At 38.9% G+C, this 24,156-nt stretch overlaps 1 long non-coding RNA gene across 1 annotated transcript; it reads left to right on the forward strand.

Moving 5' to 3' along the window:
• Positions 1-18,809: 18,809 nt before the first annotated feature.
• LOC113339539 lies at positions 18,810-21,032 on the forward strand. Its single transcript, XR_003355091.1, has 5 exons — positions 18,810-18,968; positions 19,105-19,217; positions 19,324-19,380; positions 19,543-19,685; positions 19,803-21,032. It is a non-coding gene; the product is annotated as an uncharacterized LOC113339539 (long non-coding RNA).
• The last annotated feature ends 3,124 nt before the right edge of the window (positions 21,033-24,156 follow it).

Consider the following 24,156-nt stretch of genomic DNA (forward strand, 5'->3'; position numbering starts at 1 on the left):
GCTGAAGAAATTGACTAAGATAATTGACATAATATGTGATATCAGGACGAGTGACAGTAAGATATAACAAACGACCAATTAAACGTCTAAATGAACTAGGATCAATTTACTCTACATCATCGGTAGGGAGTAACTTGAGATGAGTATCCATTGGAAAAGTGGATACACGAGCCCCTGTAAGGCCAGAATCTTTGAGAATGTCAAGGATGTATTTCTGTTGACATAGAAAAATACCTTTGGAAGACCTAGAAATTTCAATACCTAAGAAGTATTGTAGGCGACCAAGGTCTTTAATTGAAAAATGAGATGCTAGACGCAACTTAAGGTAATTAATGAAGTCATTATTTGTGCCAGTAATAATGATATCATCAACATAAACAAGGACGAAAATTTATGTTGTTCCTTGATGATATGTGAAAAGAGAATTATCACATAAGGACTTGGTAAAACCTTCAGACAATAAAACGAAGATAGTTTGGCGAACCATTGACGAGAGGCTTGTTTAAGGCCATATAGATATTTATTGAGTTTAAAAACTGTAGTCTCACCATTGCGTGCCATACCTGGAGGTAAAAGCATATAAATTTCTTCATCGAGATCCCCTTGAAGAAATACGTTGTTTACATCTAATTGATGAAGATCCCATCCTTTGATAGATGCAATAGATAACAAACCACGAACAATAACCAATTTAGCCACATAAACAAAATTATCATAGTAATCAATGCTTTCTTTTTGTGTATAACCCTTGTCTACAAGACGAGCGTTATAACTCTCAATAGTACCATCGGAATTAAACTTGATTTTGAAAACCCACTTACAACTGATAGCAGTTTTACCAGGTGGTAAATCAACAAGCATCCAAGTGTTATTAGCCTCCAAGGCCATAATTTCTTTGGCCATTGAAGCCCTCCATTTTGGACATTTATTGGCTTGAGAGAAAGATTTTGGTTCCTCGGTTAAAATAACCGAAGACAAAAAAGCTTTATGCGATGGACAAAATTTATCGAAAGACAAATACTTTGTCATTGGATAAAGTGAATTAGAGTCATTGACAGCAGCTGAACAGTGATAATCTCGTAAATAAGGAGGTTGGTTAAGAACTATAGTCGATCTAGTAGGTTCAGGTGTTGGAGAATCCATGGAAGAAGCTGCCGGGATATGTTGTTGCATGGCAGGAGTTGGATAGCTCTTCCCTGGAGATGCCGGAGAATTCCGTGTCATGACAGGATAAGGAGAGCTCTGCGCTGGAGATGTCATAGAATTCTGTGTCTTGGAAGGAGAGGGATAACTATGCACCGGATATGGAGAACTGTGCATTGTTGATGATGATTGGCTAGGAGAAAGACTATCATAAGCCAGAGAAGAACGAATACGAGATGTATTTCTTTGATCAGCCGAAATAGGAGTAGGTTGTGCAGCGGAAATAGTAGTAGGAATGCCAGGATGCGATTGTTCAGGATGATTGTTGTGGTTATAAAATGCACACAATACACTTGCAAGTATACAAGGTCAAGATTTGTAATAAAAGGGTGAGTAAGGGTTTGTCCACAGGGAGAGGAGCATATAAGAAGTTTTCCTAGGCTAATAAGAGTGGCAAAGCACTAAGGCAGTGAGCAAAACATGTAAATGGTATGAACCAAAGCTTGGAAAGTAAAGCAACAAAGAAACAGCTAAGAGAGGCAGCAAATAACCAAGGCTTGGCAGCCAAGGGCAGGGTGAGGATTAGCACTGACTTCAGTGCACAAAAGCTACAAGGTGCAAGAAAAAAACAAAAAGTAAAAGAAATACAAGCACACACTAAAAAATAAAGTTACAGAGAGGGAAGTGGTGGGTAAGCCAAGGCTTATGATCCACCTTGTGTCCTAATCAAGTGACATGTTTCTAGGTTATGTTCATTCCTAAGCATACAACTAGAAATGGAAAGAACACCAACTTGCTCACTAGTCTACCCCTAGCATTGGCTGTCTTTTGACAGTACAGCCAATCACAGGCTCTATGAGCATTGGCCTCTCATTTACAATCAAAACATACAGGAAGAACTATCCTAGCTCATTCACACTTGACAGTGCACAAGGCTTCACTGAGCCTTGGCCTGAGCTGATTAGCTCATGCTAACCATGTATTGGCAACATACATACATCATATGAGATAATTTAAACACAAATTGCAACATATCAGATAACTACAACAAAGCAATTTCAACTGTACATACAAGCACTGAAATTTTAAGTTCATAAAAATTTGTCAAATTCTCTACTGGCTAGTCCAGAGAGGTATAGTGTCTTCTAATACTTCACACAACATCAATTTATACCCATTACACATAATTAGGTTTTCCCCCAATTTTCCCCAAAATCAGTGAAATTAGGTTTTGCAAATTACCTAATTTTATGGCACAATTCCTCCCATGTGCGACGACCCATTCTTCCTCTGACTCTCCTCGCTATCCACGCCTCCCAATTGCTTCATCTATCAACCTAGTTCACCAAATCCAATCCTAACAGTGAAGAGGATGGTGGAGTTGTTGAAATAGATTAATAGGTGATAGGGGTGATGATAGTAGTGATGGGTTGTGGTTGTTGTGGAGAGTTGGTGGTTTGGTGGCTGTTGCGGAGGGGTGGGACGACAGGGAAGAAGGTGGTGGATGGTGGTGCGGCAGGGTATGGTGGTTTGCAGACGGGGGGGTGATGGAAGAGTGGCTCGATAGAATGGAGAAGGGTGCGTTTGGGTGGGTGGTATAGGTTCGGTTGCTAGGGTGTTAGGCGGGCGTATCGAGTTTGATGTTCTGCGATGCTGAGTCACTGGATGCGAAGCTGGTAGGTAGATCGGACGGTGATGTGAAGTGAAGCTTGTAGCGACCGTCAGATTTTTTGATACAACGAAGTTAACGGCTCTAGATGGGGTTAGGTGTTGTAGTGTAAGGCGGAGATATCAAACGTTGATGAACAGCAAGGGAGCGACCGTTGGATTCAACACCATCTAATCTGAAGGCTTGGAATTTCAGCGCTGTGGTGCTTGGCAGAGACTTCAGATTTTGATGCTCTATGAAGGAGCGACCATCGGATGCTTCTGGGAACTGATCTGACGGCTGAGAACGGAGGCGCTTTTGTGTGTAGAAAATGAGGTTGTGCGCACCATTCTTCGCGGCTTCCTTGCGTAATTTCTCCCGGCTTTTCACTACTTTTCTGCTCTTTTCGCTCCGCGACTCATCCGAACTTTATTTATTACCTAAAAATGCAAAATTAATTAATAAAAATATTTATTCTTGAAAACAATGAAAATACAGAATATGGGATAAAATGTAGAATTAATGCATAAAAGAGAGTTAAATGCCAACAAAAAGGGATAAATATATACAATATTTGGCACTCATCAAATACCCCCAAACCTGAATTTTACTTGTCCTCAAGTAAAACAAAACTAAGGAAATCCTAACTATACCACTGTCGCTGGTCTCTCGAATGCATTTAGCGTATGCACTAAGCCTTTTAAACCACTAAGTGTCCCTAGTGGACGAGTTGAAGTCTCGTGAAGGTTTGCTTAGAACGTACCTACAAAGTTCTAGGTCAAAATATAAGCTCAGATTCCATCAAACGTGACATGTGCAAAACAGTTAAGCTCACAGCAAAATGGAGATGTCAATCTAGCTATCGAAGGCACAATCCTAGCACTGATAACAAATAAGGACATGTGATAAGAGTGTAAAGTGTATCTACACATGTGTAAAGAAAGATCTGAAGTCATGACTACTAATCACCAAGAGATAGTTTCTCAGGCTAAGAACTGAGGTCGAAATCTAGCTAGCTGTCCGGACTTTACGAGAATTGTGAATGAGTTGGAGGTATTTCACAATTTCTCGCGTTGTACATCAATGGCATACACCCTCCTTGCTTATTACAACAAACAACAAAAGATGACTATTTACATGACTCTTATTTACATTGACATCTCTTTTTATTTTTGGAACAAGAGATGATGGAATTGATAAATACTTGATTTTTTTGTATTTTTTGATATTTTTTTGAATATATACATTTTTTTTTTTTTTTTTTTTTTTTTTTTTTTTTTTTTTTTTTTTTTTTTTAAGAAACAACTTTTGATACAATACAAAAGGAAACAAAAATTACATGACACTTTGCAAGAGGTAGCCCTTTTTGATGCACCCAGTTAAATTCGATGGTTGTCTTTCTTAATGTAACCTCCACCTTCTATCCCAACCAACCAAAGAACAAGCTAGTCCAGTTTCGTTCAGTATTCTAAAGTGATTGGCAATCGTAACTTCCTACCACACACCTTGAAGATCGAGGCCATACATGTATTGATCGTGGCGCGTGCAAATTTCTTATCACTATGTGAATTGTGCTAGAATCAGGGTGCCTAAATATCTAGACTAAGACTCCTAATAAAAATACATATTTGCACAAGAGTCAACATTTCAAGGTAAATGAGCTCCATTTTTATGATTTTTTTCATTTTTTAATTTTTTTGAATTTTGATTTTTAATTTTTTTTTTGGAATTTTCAATTTTTTCAAAAAGAAGAAGGAGTTCGTTTTTAATTATGCAATTATCATGGTATCTACTCTATACCCCCAAACCTAAACTAAACATTGTCCTCAATGTTTCAAAATATGGAAAGAATTATAAACAATATATGAAGAGGAACATGCTGAGTAGAGTAAAAGGAGAGAGAATACCCGATTGTACGGTGGTAGCTCGATTAAAACTCCGTTATTTCAAGGCAAAAATCCATCATATTAGCAGTCACAATGGATGAGCACAAAATATATACAAAAGGAAATTTAACTAACACATTATCTACAAGAAAATTTTGGTTTTTAATGGGATTGGACTTTTTGGAAAATTTGGTTTTTGGGAACATTTGGTTTTGATGGGAAAACGAAAAATTTTGGTTTTTAGGGAAATTTGGAAAACTTTTGGTTATTTAGGGAAAGAGTGGACCAGTTTAGTCCACATAGACTGGGTCCTCCAGGTGGTTGTTTCAATGTCGGGTGGAAATGGCTCAAGGAATGGCTTTAATCTCTGCCCGTTGACTTTGAAAACGTTCTTGTTGGAGACATCCTCCAACTCTACAGCTCCATGAGGAAAAACTGTGCGTACTAGGTACGGACCCTTCCATCTGGAACGCAGTTTTCCTGGAAAAAGATGTAATCGGGAGTCATACAGCAAGACTTTCTGACCAGGAGTGAAGGATTTGCGCAGAATACGCTTGTCATGAAACATCTTCATCTTCTGCTTGTACAGCTTGGCACTGTCATAAGCCTCATTTCTCAATTCTTCCAACTCGTTGAGTTGAAGTTTCCTTGAATTCCAGCTTCGTCCAGAGAAAAGTTCAGCTCTTTGATTGCCCAGTAGGCACGATGTTCTAATTCCACAGGTAGATGGCACGGCTTTCCATACACTAGACGATAGGGGGACATGCCAATTGGTGTCTTATAAGCTGTTCTATAGGCCCACAAAGCATCATTCAATCTCAATGACCAATCTTTCCTGGACGGGTTGACCGTCTTCTCCAGAATGTGCTTAATTTCCCTATTAGACACTTCCACTTGTCCACTAGTCTGAGGGTGGTACGGAGTAGCAACCTTGTGAGTTATGCCATACTTGCGTACTAAAGACTCAAAGTACTTGTTACGAAAATGTGAACCGCCGTCACTGATGATAGCTCTAGGGGTACCAAAACGTGAAATATGTTCTCCTTTAGAAATGAAAGTACCACCTTGTGGTCATTTGTTCTGGTTGCTATGGCTTCTACCCACTTAGAAACGTAATCAACTGCGACTAGGATGTACAACTTGCTGTCAGACATGGGAAATGGACCCATGAAGTCTATCCCCCAAACATCAAAAATCTCCACAATCAAAATGGGGTTCAATGGCATCATGTTTCTCCTCGAAATGCTTCCTAGCTTTTGACAGCGTTCACAAGCAACACAATAATCATGGCAATCCTTGAACAATGATGGCCAATAGAATCCACACTGCAAGATCTTTGCAGCGTTTTCTTGGCACTGAAATGGCCTCCACATGCTTGGTCATGACAGAAAGATATCACATCTTTCTGTTCAGTGTTGGGGACACATCTCCTAATGATTTGGTCTGGACAGTACTTAACAAATATGGGTCATCCCAAAGGAAATGTTTGACTTCAGCCAGGAATTTAGAGCGGTCTTGTCTCGACCAACGTGAGGGCATCCTACCTGTAGCGAGGTAGTTAACAATATCAGCAAACCAAGGAAGGTCTGAGATAGACATCAGCTGTTCATCTGGGAATGATTCTCTAATCAGCTCACACATCAATAGACTCTAAAGTTAATCTAGACAAATGATCAGCAACCACATTCTCACAACCTTTCTTATCACGGATTTCGAGATCGAATTCCTGTAATAAGAGTATCCATCGAATAAGGCGAGCTTTAGCATCCTTCTTGGAAAGAAGATACTTCAAAGCCGCATGGTCTGTGTATATGATGATCTTAGACCCTATCAGATAAGATCTAAACTTGTCTAATGCGAAAACGACGGCAAGCAATTCCTTCTCGGTAGTTGAATAATTGAGTTGGGCATCATTAAGGGTTTTGCTAGCATAGTATATCACATATGGTAGTCTATCAACTCGCTGTCCTAAAACAGCACCAACAGCATAATCAGAGGCATCACACATAAGTTCGAACGGAAGCTTCCAATCGGGTGGTCGGACTATAGGAGCGGTGGTGAGAAGGGTTTTTAATTCCTCCCATGCCTTCACACAGGCATCGAAATTGAAGGCAACATCTTTGGAGAGAAGACTGCACAGAGGTCTGGAGATTTTGCTGAAATCTTTGATGAATCGCCGGTAAAAACCAGCATGACCTAGAAATGATCTGATCTCCTTCACAGAGCAAGGTTGTGGTAGATGTTGAATGAGGTCAACTTTAGCTTTATCCACTTCAATTCCTTTCTGAGATGATGTGTCCTAGAACTATTCCTGAATTCACCATAAAATGGCATTTTTCCCAATTTAGAACAAGGTTCTTTTCTTTACATCTGGATATCACGAGGGCAAGATGCTTCAAACATTCGTCAAACGAGGAACCAAAAACAGAGAAATCATCCATAAAGATCTCGAGAAAACTATCTATCATGTCAGAAAAAATGCTCATCATGCAACGCTGAAAAGTAGCAGGTGCATTACACAACCCGAAGGGCATACGTCTATAAGCAAACGTCCCAAATGGACACGTGAATGTAGTTTTTTCCTGATCTTCCGGAGCAATGTGAATTTGGTTATAACCGGAAAAGCCATCTAGAAAACAGTAGTGACTGTGTCCAGACACACGTTCTAGCATTTGGTCAATGAAAGGGAGCGGGAAGTGATCCTTCCTTGTTACTGTGTTCAACTTCCTGTAGTCGATGCATACTCGCCATCCTGTGATTGTACGAGTAGGGACTAATTCATTCTTGTCGTTCTGAACAACAGTAATGCCTGACTTCTTAGGCACAACTTGAATGGGACTAACCCATTTGCTATCGGGAATTGGGTATATGATACCCGCATCAAGTAGTTTCAGGATCTCTCCTTTGACTACATCTCTCATGTTAGGTTAAGTCTCCTTTGCATTTCCCTCGATGGTTTGGCATTCTCTTCAAGGTTAATGTGGTGCATGCAAATGGTGGGACTAATTCCTTTGAGATCTGAGATGGTCCATCCTAAGGCCTCTTTGTGTTCCTTAAGTACTTCTAAAAGCTTACTTTCCTGTTCCGTGTCTAAACATGATGAAATAATGACAGGTAAAGTATCAGAAGAACCTAGGAATGCGTACTTCAACGTACTAGGCAATGTTTTCAATTCAAGCTTGGGTGGCTCAACAATGGATGGAATAAGCTTGGAATCAGAGAATAGGGGTTGTTCCACTTCATATTTCCTTCAGTGACGTCCATTTGAGGTACAGATTCGAGCAGAGATAGGACGTCACTACAGTATGCATCATCATAGAAATCAGGGTTAAAGTTCTCCATACATGCTTGAAAGGGGTGACGGATAATGTTAGTCAACGAATCTTGCATTAATCCTTCAATCATATTAACTTCATACATCATCATCAAGATTCACAGGTTGTTGACTAATATCGAACACATTCAATTCTACCGTCATGTTACCAAAAGACAGTTTAACACTCCATTCCGACAGTTGATGATCGCGTTGGACGTAGCCAAGAAAGGACGTCCTAAGATGACAGGAATGTGACAGTCTGGGTTTTGTACGGGTTGAGTGTCTAAGACAATGAAGTCTACGGGAAAATAGAATTTGTCAACCTTGATCAAAACATCTTCGACCACTCCACGAGGAATCTTGACAGATCGGTCTGCCAGCTGTAGAGTGATAGATGTTGGTTTCAACTCCCCAAGACCTAACTGCTCATAAACAGAATATGGAAGTAGGTTCACACTTGCACCTAGGTCTAATAATGCTTTATTGACCGTGTGTTCTCCTATAGTGCAAGAAATTGTTGGACATCCTGGATCCCTAAACTTGGGTGGAGTTTTGTTCAGAATGATGGAACTCACCTGTTCAGCTAAGAAAGCTCGTTTGTGCACATTAATTTTGCGCTTTTGAGTGCACAAGTCTTTGAGGAATTTGGCATATGCAGGGATTTGCTTAATTGCCTCAAGAAAAGGAATGTTGATGTTGACTCTTTTGAACAGTTCTAACATCTCATTGTAGTGGGTGCTTATCTGTTGGCGAACTAACCTCTGAGGATATGGAGCAACAGGAAGATGAGTTGGCAAAGGGACATTCACAGCAGTAGAATTTTCAGATTTTCCAACTTGCTCAGATTCTTTGGTTTTCTGGGGTTGTGGAGACAACGTGGAATTTGTATCAGACTCATTAGGTTCGCCTACGTTGTTCTCGATGACTTTACCACTTCGGAGGGTGGTAATGGCATGGATTTGATCAGGTGAGGTTTCAGTGCAGGATGTTGTGCCTGTTTGAAATATCCTCTTTGGATTTTGTTGGGGTTGGCTCGGAAGTTTACCCTTTTCTCTCTCACATATTTGATCCATCTTTTGATCTAGATTTTTCTGACTTTGCATCAAACTCTGGAACATTTCCTCTAAGGTGGATAATCTCTTGTCTGTATTGTGCTGAGGATATGATTGTTGAGAGTTCGATTGTTGCTGAGGGTTTCTCGGGTGTTGATAACCTTGATTGTTCTGATATCCCTGATTGTTCTGATAGCTCTGATTGGGTTGAGATGGTCCTCATTGAGTGGGCCCTTTTGACCATGAATTCTCCATCCTGGATTGTAGGTCTGTGAATAAGGGTTATGCTCTGGTTTTTGAAACATGGCATGTGCCTGTTCAAGCCTAGACTCCTGGACTGCAAGCAAATCTGGAAAATTTTGGAATTGATGGTTGGGGTCGTTACAAGCAGCACAAATAGATGAAGCGACATGTTCTCGGAGAGTAGTGGTGGAAGGTTTTGAATTTTTATGTAGTTCTAACTCTTCTAATCTCCTAACTATTGATGCCATGTTTGCTCTACCCTCAAAATCCGCTTCAATCCTAAAAGCCTTTGCTTCGGATGTAGTTTTTCTGGTTTCACGGATGGATTCCCACTGTTGCGTCTTTTCAGCTACTTCAATCAAGAAGTCCCAAGACGCGTCAGCAGTTTTATCTACGAATAGACCATTACACATCGACTCAACCGTTGTTCGGGTGGACACATCTAGACCTTCATACAAAATTTGCACAAGTCTCCATTTTTCAAAACCATGATGGGGACATTGGAGCAATAGTTCATTGAATCTCTCCAGGTATCTAGCTAAGGTCTCACCTTCTAATTGCACAAAGCTATTCAGACTTTGACGAATTGTCGCAGTCTTGTGGTTCGGGAAAAACTTTTTGAAAAACTCCTTTGTGAGGTCATCCCATGTCATGATGGATTGAGGCTGTAAAGCATAGAGCCAGGCCTTTGCCTTATCTTTCAGGGAAAAAGGAAAAAGCCTTAACTTCAGGGTTTCGTCGGTCATTTGAGTGAAACGCAGAGTTCCACAAATTTCCTCGAATTCTCTCACGTGGTGGTAAGGGTTTTCATTCTCAACACCTCTAAAAACAGGAAGCATCTGTATTGTGCTAGATTTCAGCTCATAATGGCCATTAGCCTCGGGCAGCAAAATACAGGACGGTTGACTGGCTCTAGTTGGGTACATATAATCCTTGAGGGTACGTGGTTCTCCCATTGTTTCTGGTTGATCTGGACTGTCTCCCTCAGAACTTAGAATTTCGATAGGTTCGTCTGGGTTAATTCTAACAAGTCTGTTTGTCTGGTCTCTGTAGGTCACAATCATGTCCTAGTAGGTACCTTAACTAACATGTTGGTCAGACAGAGCAATCGGAAACAATTTGGCCCAAGGGTTATGAAGATTTGGTTTTGAATGGGTTTTGGTTTAAAGAAGGGATTTTGTTTTTGGTTTAATAATTTTGGGTTTTGGAAAAAAGAAATTTTTGAACTAAACCTAGCATAAATTATCACAACTCATAAAAGAAAATAAAAAACAATAATAATAATTAAAACAAACCCATAAAAGAAAAAAAGAAAAATAAAAGAAAAATAAAGAAAAACAAAAAAAATTATTACAATCCCAAATAAAAAAAAGAAAAAGAAAATAAAAATTATTACAATCCCAAAATAAATTATTAAATAAATTATTACAAGCCCAAATTTGAATTTAAATGAGGCCCAAGTGGGTTAACTCATGGGTTAGGCTTACTTGTTTTTGGAGGGAAGCCCAAAAATAGGCTTTTAGTCCCCTTTTAGTTGCAAGGCCCAGTTGGGCTTTAGGATCGTCCTAGCAGCTCACGTCCAAGCCCAGCAGCAACAGGTGAAGCAGAGCCCAGCAGCAGCAGCGAAGCCCAAGAGCAGTGAGTTGCAAGCCCAGCAGAAGAAGTTGCAAGCCCAGAAGAAGTTGAGGTTACTGAGCCCAGCTCAGTTGGTTCAAGCCCAGTTCAGAGGGTGCACAAGCCCAGCAGCAGCTTCAGTTGGCAGCCCAGTTGGATTGGCAGCAGGCTTTGGCTTTGGCTTTGGCAGCAGCAGCACAGCAACAGCACCAGCAGCAGCACTTGCAGTTGCAGCAGCAGCTAGGCAGCTTCAGTTTGGCAGCAGCAGCAGCAGCAGCAGCAGCAAGTTGGCAGCAGCAACAGCTTGGCAGGGCCAACAACAACAGCAGACTTTGATGCACACACAATACACTTGCAGCAGCTTCAGCAACACTTGCAGCAGCACATTGAAAACTTCAAAAAGATGGCAGCCAGCTCCCCGGCAGCGGCGCCAAAAACTTGTTGTGGTTATAAAATGCACACAATACACTTGCAAGTATACAAGGTCAAGATTTGTAATAAAAGGGTGAGTAAGGGTTTGTCCACAGGGAGGGAGCATATAAGAAGTTTTCCTAGGCTAATAAGAGTGGCAAAGCACTAAGGCAGTGAGCAAAACATGTAAATGGTATGAACCAAAGCTTGGAAAGTAAAGCAACAAAGAAACAGCTAAGAGAGGCAGCAAATAACCAAGGCTTGGCAGCCAAGGGCAGGGTGAGGATTATGCACTGACTTCAGTGCACAAAAGCTACAAGGTGCAAGAAAATAAAAAGCAAGAAAAGTAACTGAAATACAAGCACACAGGACTAAAAAATAAAAGTTACAGAGAGGGAATTGGTGGGTAAGCCAAGGCTTATGATCCACCTTGTGTCCTAATCAAGTGACATGTTTCTAGGTTATGTTCATTCCTAAGCATACAACTAGAAATGAAAGAACACCAACTTGCTCACTAGTCTACCCCTAGCATTGGCTGTCTTTTGACAGTACAGCCAATCACAGGCTCTATGAGCATTGGCCTCTCTCATTTACACAATCAAAACATAGCAACAGGAAGTAACTATCCTAGCTCATTCACACTTGACAGTGCACAAGGCTTCACTGAGCCTTGGCCTGAGGCTGATTAGCTCATGCTAACCATGTATTGGCAACATACATACATCATATGAGATAATTTAAACACAAATTGCAACATGTCATATAACTACAACAAAAGCAATTCTCAACTGTTAACATACAAGCACTGAAATTTTAAGTTCATAAAAATTTGTCTCCAATTCTCTACTTGCTAGTCCAGAGAGGTAAATAGTGTCTTTCTAATACTTCACACAACATCAATTTATACCCATTACACATAATTAGGTTTTCCCCCAATTTTCCCCCAAAATCAGTGAAATTAGGTTTTGCAAATTACCTAATTTTATGGCACAATTCCTCCCATGTGCGACGACCCATTCTTCCTCTGACTCTCCTCATGCTATCCACGCCTCCAATTGCTTCATCTATCAACCTAGTTCACCAAATCCAATCCTAACAGTGAAGAGGATGGTGGAGTTGTTGAAATAGATTAATAGGTGATAGGGGTGATGACAGTAGTGATGGGTTGTGGTTGTTGTGGAGAGTTGGTGGTTTGGTGGATGTTGCAGGAGGGGTGGTGACGACAGGGAAGAAGGTGGTGGTGATGGTGGTGCGGCAGGGTATGGTGGTTGCAGACGGGGTGAGGGTGATGGAAGAGTGGCTCGATAGAATGGGAGAAGGGTGCGTTTGGGTGGGTGGTATAGGTTCGGTTGCTAGGGTGTTAGGCGGGTGTATCGAGTTTGATGTTCTGCGATGCTGAGTCACTGGATGCGAAGCTGGTAGGTAGATCGGACGGTGATGTGAAGTGAAGCTTGTAGCGACCGTCAGATTTTTTGATACAACGAAGTTAACGGCTCTAGATGGGGTTAGGTGTTGTAGTGTAAGGCGGAGATATCAAACGTTGATGAACAGCAAGGGAGCGACCGTTGGATTCAACAACCATCTAATCTGAAAGCTTGGAATTTCAGCGCTGTGGTGCTTGGCAGAGACTTCAGATTTTGATGCTCTATGAAGGAGCGACCATCGGATGCTTCTGGGAACTGATCTGACGGCTGAGAACGGAGGTGCTTTTGTGTGTAGAAAATGAGGTTGTGCGCACCATTCTTCGCGGCTTCCTTGCGTAATTTCTCCCGGCTTTTCACTACTTTTCTGCTCTTTTCGCTCCGCGACTCATCCGAACTTTATTTATTACCTAAAAATGCAAAATTAATTAATAAAAATATTTATTCTTGAAAACAATGAAAATACAGAATATGGGATAAAATGTAGAATTAACGCATAAAAGATGAGTTAAATTGCCAACAAAAAGGGATAAATATATACAATATTTGGCGCTCATCAATGATACATTGAACAAGGAACAGGTAAAGAAATATTGGGAAGTGGTACACAGGGTGTTTGTGTCCGAGAATCAAGTAGAGATTCGTGATAAATATAGTTGATGGTTTTTCAAATAGTGATTGTAGTAGTGGTAAAAACTGGGTCTTTTCAGACTTGTGAAGAAAACAATTTTTATAGATTTAAATTAAACATGCAAATAAATAAAATAGTTCAAACTTTTGGAGAAAAATACCAAGACTAGGATTCCACCATTGATCCATTAATTGATAAACTCTAAATAAAAATCATGCAATTCTATCTTTAAAAATAATTCTAATATTTGCCTCAAATATATTCTTGAAGTAATAGTTGTAATCAACGAGTATAAAACATCAAAAGTATTTAAAACCCAGCATGCTTCATCAAATTAATTCACAACTATTCAATAAGAACTAATATTTCAATTCAATCCCATGCAAATAATCAAATAATAATATTGCAAATAAATAATAAAGTTAGAGTTATACCATAAATAAGGACCAATGGCTTCCTCCGTCGCCTTGGCTAAGGGGTTTAGCTCCTCATATCAAAAACTTGCTCAAAATTGCTTAATAGGTGTTTTTATTGATGAATATGGTGATAAAGAGAAGTTTGCAACGCTGTATAAACGTTACAGCGTGACTGTTACAAAGATGACCACTGCCGTTTATAAACGATACATATATAACGCTGTTGAACTACGACACTTGGGTGTTGAAATAAGTCTGCTGAAGAACGACTGTCTCTGTGAGTCTGTTCTTCGTGTTCTTCAGAAGCTTTAATGGCAGCAGCAGCAGCAGCGTTGTCTCCTCTATAATTGCTTCTCCTCGGCTCTCCTGGACTCTAAACTCTCTCCTAAGGGTCTCTCACCCCTCTTATGACTTGAAACAACTCTTATATATCCCACAGACCCCAAATATCTCGTATAAATTCCGACTTTTTCTTTCTTTTTCTTCTCTGCGCTGTTGAGAGAATAGTCGCTTCTGTTGAGCTTTTTCACGTGCTGTTAGCTATAAAATAGCTACCAAACTCTTCCCTAGACTTGAATAAGACCATGTACATGTTAATCCAGCGTCAAAGTCCTCCAGAAATCTCTCAAAAATCTCCTGAACTCGAAACAGAGCACGTCTCTCTGTTGAGACTTTGATTACTTCTCCCGGCCATTCCAGCCCAATTCGATCAGCCCAATCACTTGCATAGGGTCTGTTTAGGTCTAACAGGATTATCCAAACTGATTTCCGGTGTTTAATCGCATTAAAACTCCTCCAATAATCGAACCAAAATCTGCCAGACGATGCATGCATTTTCCCGCCAAAATTTGCTTTTAAATTTGAGAAGTTGACCTCCCCTTATCTGTGGCTGGTCTCCCTTTAGCAGATGCCTGGAAATGGGTCACCCCTTAGTAATTAGGTTACCCCTTATCCAAAATCAAGGGTCCGTATAGCAAGTGTCCTCTGGGGCATTTTCCGCACTTTTTTCGGGGTTCCTCCGGGGTATTTCTGGGGTACTTCCGGTACACTTCTGGGGCGCTTCCGGTACTCTATCAACGGAGGTCCAAACGCCGCATTTTCAGCCAATTTCGCCGCAAATCCTTATTCTTCTAAAAACACCTACAAATAAATAAAATAACCAAATAAGTACAAAATTGAGCACTAACAATATATACAAATGAGCTATATTAGACACATAAATGCGTCTATCAATAGTCAGCCGAGTTATCTGACAAAGTGTGAGGCAGGGACATAGAATCAATAAAATCCTTGAATGGAAAAACATTCTCATGAAAAACTACATCACGAGAGACGTATGTAGTTTTGGATTTCAAATCATAAACTGTATAACCCTTTTGCCCAAAAGGGTAACCAATAAATGTTCCAGATTTTGCTCTTTCATCAAATTTATGAGAAATTCGTCTGTTTCTAGCAAAGCATAGACAACCAAAGACACGAAGTGAAGAATAATCAGGGGGTGCATGTAGTAAGACTTCATGCGGATATTTATGAGACAAAACTGGTGTTGGAAGCTTATTGATAAGATAAGTAGCAGCCAATACACATTCACCCCAAAATTGGATCGGTAAGTGTGCTTGAAACCTTAACGACCTTGCTACATTAAGCAAATGTCGATGTTTTCTTTCAACAACACCATTTTGCTGTGGCATGTAGACACAACTTGTTTTATGGACAATCCCATTTAGATGAAACCAAGATTGAAGTTCCTTAAATTTGAACTCTAAGCCATTATCAGACCGAAAATTCTGTAGCGAAGGAATGGTTAAGGAATTAATACCTGAGGAGATGCTGGTGATTTTGCAGCCAAATTGATTGACAACAAACGAGAAGAAATATTTGAGAAACTTTAAAGTTTCATATTTTACTTTCATCAAGAACACCCAAGTACACCTAGAATAGTCATCAACTATGGTAAGGAAATACTTGGCACCAGTTAGAGATGTAGTAGAAAACGGTCCCCAGATATCCGCATGAATTAATTGAAAAGGATGCATAGATAAAGAAACACTTTGATTGAACTTAATACGAGTTTGCTTTCCCCTGGGGCATACATAACACAAGTGCTTAAACAAAGGACGAATGTAAACAAATTTGCGAGCTAAGAAATTAAAACAATCCTTATGCTGATGGCCTAAACGACAATGCCATCTGTAGAATGGATTATTATCAACTAAAGAAGAAACAGATGGTTGGAACGAAAAATGATATAGGCCAACAATTTGCCTACTCCATCCTATCTCCATTTTCGTATGAAGGTCTTGGAATATACAAGACTGATGTGAGAACTTTACGCAACAATTAGATGTCCTGGTAAGTTGACTTACTGAAATCAAGTTAAATTTAAAACTTGGAATATGAAACACATTGAGCAACTGAATAGTTGGAGATAAATCCACTATTCCAGTATGTGTGATTGAGATATGAGAACCATCAGGCAGAAGAGTTACAGCAGAATAGTAGGGAGACCTAGTAAAAATACAACAACTTGAATTATGTACGTGTGAAGTTTAATAAAAACACCGAAAAAACATTATAGTTATTCATACTTTTTACAGGATGTCAAAAGAACAAAATTTTCACTAGGGAGTTCCGATAAAGAAACCAAAAACTTGATTTGAACTTAAAACATCAAGTTTCAGTATTTGTTTAGGTATTTTGCTGAACTAGATCAAATTTCTCAAACAAACGATTTTCTTACATTGAGTTTATGAGATACATAATAGTAGGATGCTAAACTGGTTCACATATTCTTCCTGCCTGATTTGAGAAAACTGTTAAGCGAGCACCAAGAAGTAACTCACCCACTTCACGAAAAATACGAATAAATCTCTTACAAAACTGGAACATCAATTTGACCAGTAATCCATAACTTCCATGTGTAACTTTATTGGTAGACCTTCAGTTGATAGGTCTTCATGAACAAGTAGCAGACGAGCCCTGATTATAAAAAAAAAGTTAAATTAGAAAACATTTAGATCAATAAGCATGTACATCTGCGACGAAGAGATTTACCAATTTCTTCATGCCTTTCACCTTCTTTCTATGGGACAACTAATAGAAACCCCATCGAAAGAACATGTATAGCGCCGATCGATTTTGAGGATACCTGCAAAATTAACAACAAATCATTCTCTTTACCAAAAATAAAATAAAATAAGACAGTAAATCATAATAATTGAAGCAAAACAAAGCAATGCTGCCATTAGAGAAAGAAGCGGCGTTGAAACAAAGGCCAGTTCGACGTTTCGTTTTATATGGAGAGGAGCTAAACCCATAAATAAAAAATGTTATTATTTTGGAAATAATATTTGCCAACATCCAAAAATATCATTTTTTTGTGTGTGTTATTGTTGGCAAGCTCAACCCGTGAAAATATTTTGTGTGTGTTATTGTTGGTAATCACCACTGTTTAGGTTGAATTCTTAAAAAAAAAACTTTTACAACAAAAAGTAAAAAATCGGATGTTCTGTGCTGGGTTCTGCAATACAATTACTAGCCGAACATTATTTGGAAGTACCATTCATCTAATATTTCTAAAGGAGAACCTAAGTGTATGAAGAAAATATTTGAGGTTCGGCTTATCCGAACTTCAATCATTGTTGGTTGGACATGTACTTCGTAGTTTGGTTTTATAAGCTGCGACTTACAGAGTCATGTTCGTCTTACTATGATACATTGTAGTCAATATGGCTATCCAAGATGATTACTACTCGAAGAATACTCGCTACATGCTATGTGACCGAGACGATTTCCGATTCCAAGCCATTTTCGATTTTTAGCGATTAGGCGGCGCATTTTGACGATTTGGGCCCATTTTTTAGCAAAACGAGGTAACGTTAACGATTTTTACGAGTTGACATTGCATGCACTAAAATCAGAAAAGAAAATTTTTGTAACCCCTCAAATGGGAGTTATCAGATAGAACAACCTCGGAATACATGATTATACGTTCAATATATCAATATTACACACTTAATTACATGATAATGTTAATCATGACTTATGAGCAACAATATATAAATCTCAAATAAATAGGTTCCTAGTATTAGACCCATTTTTGGCGATATCCAAGTCCGAACTAATTGCTTCTCACTCCAAGCTCCGTAACAGCGTAGGACCGAGGAACAATTTCGGCTAGCTACCTCATACAACCAAACCTGGTGTTGTAAGTTAAATGTTCGGCTATACCATTATATTTTCAATATGAGCCGAACCATGCCTAGGTTGAACATTTTGATAGGCTCTTCTAATAATCTAACTTTTCGAACTAGCCGAACAAGTATTTTATCCGAAATAAACAAGGCTAGGCTGAAATTAATATATCAGGTAATCGGCAGAATCTAAAGGTCTTCTACATTATAAACAGTGTTCGGCTAAAACGCGATATTCAATATCAGTCGAACAATTCTTGAAAAACATAAAAAAACGAAAAATAAAGATCTGGATTCCAATATGCGGATTTGGAGTTAAATCTCTTAAGGCTCTGCACGATTCATTTTATACTTACGATTTTTATCAATCATCAAAGATTTATGAATCAAGCAATTAATCGATGAAAAATAAAATCAAAATGTTTTGATAACGGTTAGTTTAGGTTAGGAATGAAAATGATTTTGATCTAAATTTAGAAAAAGAGAATTTAAGTAATATACTTATTGCTAGGACACCCTTACAAGCATATTCCAGATGGTATCATTATTTAGTATTCCTCAGAACAGAGGAGAATTATTTAGTATTCCTAAAAACAAAGGAATGCCTCGAAAACAAGTTTGAGACAAATGACCGCTCTCTGTTTTTCCTTTTTTTTTTTGTTGTTTATTTTTGAAGTAGCCCAAGCCTAACCTATTAAGACTTTCTCCTAGGGCTGAGCCTGGGCTTCATTTCATATACTCTTGATATTGATCGGCCTTTAGGGTTTACTTATCTCTATTTTAACTTTAACAAGCACACACATCTCAAAACCTCTTTCTCTCTCTCTCGCCGTCTTCAATCCAAATCTCACATCCTGATCCTGATCCGGCTTTCACTCTCCTTATTACAAGATCGTCCAAAAGTATGGTTTTTTATTTTGATTGGGATCCATTGCATATAGCTTGGAACGATAGTCAGTGATTTGAAATAGCATGATGATATTTGCTCTCAGATGTAAGTGAAAAACTTGTCTGAAATCCGTTTGTTTTTTCCAGCTCTTGAGTTAGAAGATTATGTTTTTCATTTTTGGTTCTTGGTACTTGCTCTGATGAGTCCGATTAGTAACAGATTTTGATGGTAAATCTCACAGATAGTGTAAGGGTTGGAGGCCTTGCAAGGCCATTGGGGGTGGTTGGATGGTCAAACAACATTCGGCCGATTTCTTCTCAGCAGGTTAAGATCAAGAGATTCAGGATTGATAATGTAAGTTAATTGAAAATTCAAGGGTTTATTTTTTACTTTAATTTTAAGTTTTTTTCTTTATTTTTATTTAACTCTAAATTAAACGTTTTGTTGATGCACATTGCAGGAAAAAGAAGAAGAATCTCGTAATGTGCCACCAATGTCAAAAGAAATGACAGAATAGGTAAGATCATAAGATTCGTAGTGTTCACAAGATGGATTGGGATTGCGTTTATCTTAGATCTGTGATAATTACATGATTTCTTATGTCTTTGTGTAGGACTGAAACTCCATCTCTTGGTTTCTGACTTTTGCATTTGATTTTATCATTTTGTATGAATTACAGAACTTTCGGTGGATGCTATGGAGATAATAATTCGGCGGTGAACTGCAACCCATGGCCTGAGATGCTCAAATGCAAATGGTTGGGAAAGCACATATATATATATATATATATCCTAAATTGCATAATGAATTTTCCTCTCAGAAGTAAGAGTCCTTTTTAGCTAATCCAGAATGCTTTTCTTGTTGATGTTTGTATGAATTCAAGTTTTATTTGTTTGTTGTGGTTTGTTATAAATTTTGAAACTTCTTAACCATTGGCAGGTGGTGGTGCACACATCCGGTGCTAGCTAGGTCCCCAAACAGAAAGACAAACTAGCTCGCTAAAACAGCATGTTACTAGGTGTGAAGTGGCAACTAGATAGAAAGAAAGACATTGATTTATTCATCCATTAGCTGTTTTTTCTGATCACTGTTGTCCCATGTTATTGTGGACTTCACATAGCTACCTTTTGCCTGACCAACCAAACCTATAAATACTACTAACCCCATCATACCAAAGAGAACAACGACAACATATCTTTTATTAGTACTCTGCATTCTGCATCCATAAAACCAATCTTCTTGTCTACATTCATTAAAATTTAGCAGTGGCTCAATCTAGCTCTACAAAGATGGCCTTCTTCTTTGTTGCAATGATCTTCGTGTTTGTTGGTATGGTCTCTGGGCAAGACGCTCCATCACCTGCACCTTCAATGGATAAAGGTTCTGCATTTGGACTTCAACTTACAAATGTTTCTGTGTTTGGCTCTCTACTACTGTCTCTTATTACTCTTTGTTTGAAGCACTGAGATAACATAAAAATTGATTACAGACAATGTTTTATACCAAGATTGATCCTGTTTTTTCCTTTCAAACATTGATTTGTTCCTTTTGATGGTCTGTAGACTGTATTGGTTTTGTACCTAAATTATTTGTACATTATCATTGATTTGTAACCAAATAAGGATTCATTACTTATCCATATTTGTACATTCGTACACATTCTTCCCCTACCAGTACCATTAGCTGTTGAATTGATACATACAACCTCCCACCCACTTTCCTGTAGGGTCCACACGGTTAAGACCAAAAACCTATAAATATCACGTCCCATCAAACCAAATGTTAAGCACAAACAGCAATCTTCTCCTGTCACTCTTTCAAAAAAAAAAGAAACCAATTTCATTCTTAATTTTTTATCTCTGCATTAATCATCCTAATGGCTAAATCTAGTTCTACGAGAAGTGCTTTCGTCTTCGTCTCAATGATCTTCGCGTTTGTGGGTATGGTTGCTGCACAAGACGGCATGGCTCCTTCACCTGCACCTTCAATGGACACAGGTTCAGCTTATGGACTTCAACTATCAAATGTTGGTGTCTTGGGTGCTCTTCTATTGTCTTTTGTTACTCTTCTTCTAAAGCACTAAATTGATCCTCAACAATGTTTTGTATGAAGAGTGTTTCGTTTTTTCCCCCTTTCATACATTTATTTTGTACCTAAATCATTTATATACATGACAGTATCATTGATTTGTAACAAATTGATTCATTTTCAATATTAGTTGTCCGTTATCATTCTTGTAGTTCATCCATTATATATGTGATTGATCAACTACAGCCGATTTTACTTTGTACGAACACCACATAAGTGGAAAGAACATGGCAGCACTTTATGAGATACAATCAAGCAACCAGATTACCTGTTAATAAACCGAGAAATACCAAGTGCGAAATGTTGTGGCAGATCTCAAACATGGACGACATTAAAAAGATTTCTAAAAACAATTTTGGGAGTTATTTGAAAACCCCAGCCTTTGTTTCTGGTTTTGTTGATCACTTGTGTTTTCTAGTTGTCATTTCAAACAGTAAATAATCGACATGAAATGCAACCTCATAGACAGGCGGCTCTGAGTCCCAAAGCCACCGGACAGACAGACCACTGACATTCGTTATGTTACTAGAAGACACCAGAATCCCATACGGCCATACATTGATTCACTCATACGCGCTGGGTTTTCTTGGTATATACATACAACCAGCTCACCACCACCTAAAGATCAACCCTGCTCAGTGCTTACCACCACCTACTGAAAAAGATCAACCAACAGTCGTCCCACGCACGTTTCTGTGGGGTCCACACGTTAAAGCGACACAAACTCAACCTATAAAATGCCACACCATGAGATCAAATGTTTAAGCATAAACAGCAGCAATCTTCAGTCTATCACTCTTTCAAAACATCAAAAACAAATTTCACTCTTCATTCGTCTTCTGTGCAGGGACGGACCCAGGATTATTTGTTGGGTAGGGCTAGTTCATAAGGTAAGGCAATCACTAAGCGGCCAAAGGCCGCGAGAAATTTTTAGAGGGTTAGAAATAATTTTAAGCGTACAAACTAATGGAGAAGAGTTTGAAGCTGTTTGGTTTGAGCTCGAGTTTGGTTCCAAGATGGAACAGATTAAAAATGGAGAAAGTTCAAGAGAATATCGTCATGTACAAGATGCAAATCAGGGAGAAGAATAAAGAATAGAAGATGATCCTATTGCCGTGTGTTAGTGATTCTGGTTATCGGTGATTATGATGGTGATTTATAGAAGGTTAGGTAGAAGAATAGCGTTTTGATTTGTTCAGCTGATTTTAGAGATGCAGAAGATGAAGCTGCGATGGGTTAGAGAGATGGCAGTCGTGATGGAGAGAACAAAGTCGTGAATACAGGCAAACAAAGTCGTCTTGAGAAGAGAACAAAGAGGAGTGAACTGCCGGTGTGATGTCTGTAATGATAGTCATTAGTTCTCGGTGATTTGATGGTGTGGTTGTTAATGGGGTTCTAATCTGTTTTTGTGAGATGAATGCAGATGTGAATTCTAGGGTTTCTCTGCTGCTTCCATTGATGTAGAAACAGAGGTGTCGCGATAAAAAACAGGTATGTGAAAAAGTGTTATTGAAAGTTTGTAACAGTTTAGGTGTTACAAACAAAACAACTACAGTTACAGAATTGTTACAGAAGAGTTGTTACAGAAGGATGTCACAGTTAGGTGTTTCTGAAACATTGTTACAGAAGCGTAACAGAAGAAAGTGTCACAGTTGGTGACAGAAGGCGTGACAAAGTTTTATAACAGTAGAAAAGTGTGACAGTTTTCTGACAGAGGCGTTGCAGAAAGCAGATTTGATGTTTGTTGAGGTAGTAAGCAAGGGTTCTGTGGTAGAGCATTGGTCGATTTTAGAAGGTGAAGAAGCTTTGGGTGAGAGGTTGATTCGAAGAGTTAAGTCATGGATTCGAAATAGACGCAATTGGATCAAAGTTGATATTGTAGTCTGAGGATTGGTACAATTTGACACAGGATCAAAGCTGGTATTGCAGTCAAGAGGACTGGTACAAAACCAGATTGATTACCTGTTAATAACCAAGAAAAACCAAGTGGGAAATGTTGTGGAAAATGTCAAACATGGACGACATTAAAAAGATTTCTGAAAAAACAATTTTGGGAGTTAAAGACATTTGAATACGCCTAGCTTTGTTTCTGGTTTTGCTGATTACTTGTGTTTTCTATTTTTCATTTTAAACAGTAAATAAACGACATGAAATGCAACATGATAGACAGGCGGTGGTGATGATTCACCATCATAGACAGGCGGCTCTGAGACAGGCAGACCACCGACATTCGTTATGTTACTAGAACACACCAGAATCCCATACATTGATTCATTCATACGCGCTGGTTTTTCTTGGTATATACATACAACCAGCTCACCACCACCTAAAGATCAACCCTGCTCAGTGCTCACCACCACCTACTGAAAAATATCAACCAATAGTCGTCCTACTCACGTTTCTGTGGGGTCCACACGTTAAAGCGACACAAACTCAACCTATAAAATTCCACACCATGAGATCAAATGTTTAATCATAAACATCAGCAATCTTCAGTCTATCACTCTTTCAAAACATCAAAAACAAATTTCACTCTTCATTCGTCTTCTGTGCAGGGACGGACCCAGGATTATTTGTTGGGTAGGGATAGTTCATAAGGTAAGGCAATCACTAAGCAGCCAAAGGCCGCGACAAATTTTTAGAGGGTTAGAAATAATTTTAAGCGTACAAACTAATGGAGAAAATATTGCATATGAGGGAATAAGGGAACAAACGAAGACTTTCTACTGCATGTGAAGCAAATAAAACAGCAAAAGCATCGACTACGACCAAAATTATAGCAAGTTGTTATGATTTTACAACTAATTCTGGACAGTTGTCGAAATACGTGTGGGCTAAACCAAAAACGTATGAGATTACTCATACATAAATTTATTTTTATACACATTTGACCCGGGTTATAGCCCCCTTTATCCCCTTCATGGGTCCGTCAGTACTTCTGTGTTGTTGGAAGTTAAACCAAGATATGATAATTGAGTTCTAGAGAGGAGGATGTTGGATGATATCTTGGTTTAAGGGAGGATGTTGGAAGTTAGACCAAGATATGGTAATTGAGTTATTGAGGGTTTGGTCAGAAGAGTTTGAAGCTGTTTGGTTTGAGCTCGAGTTTGGTTCCAAGATGGAACAGATTAAAAAGGGAGAAAGTTCAAGAGAAGATCGTCATGTACAAGATGCAAATCAGGGAGAAGAATAAAGAAAAAAAGAT

Source organism: Papaver somniferum, chromosome 1 (assembly GCF_003573695.1).
Source record: "Papaver somniferum cultivar HN1 chromosome 1, ASM357369v1, whole genome shotgun sequence".
NCBI lineage: Eukaryota > Viridiplantae > Streptophyta > Magnoliopsida > Ranunculales > Papaveraceae > Papaver > Papaver somniferum.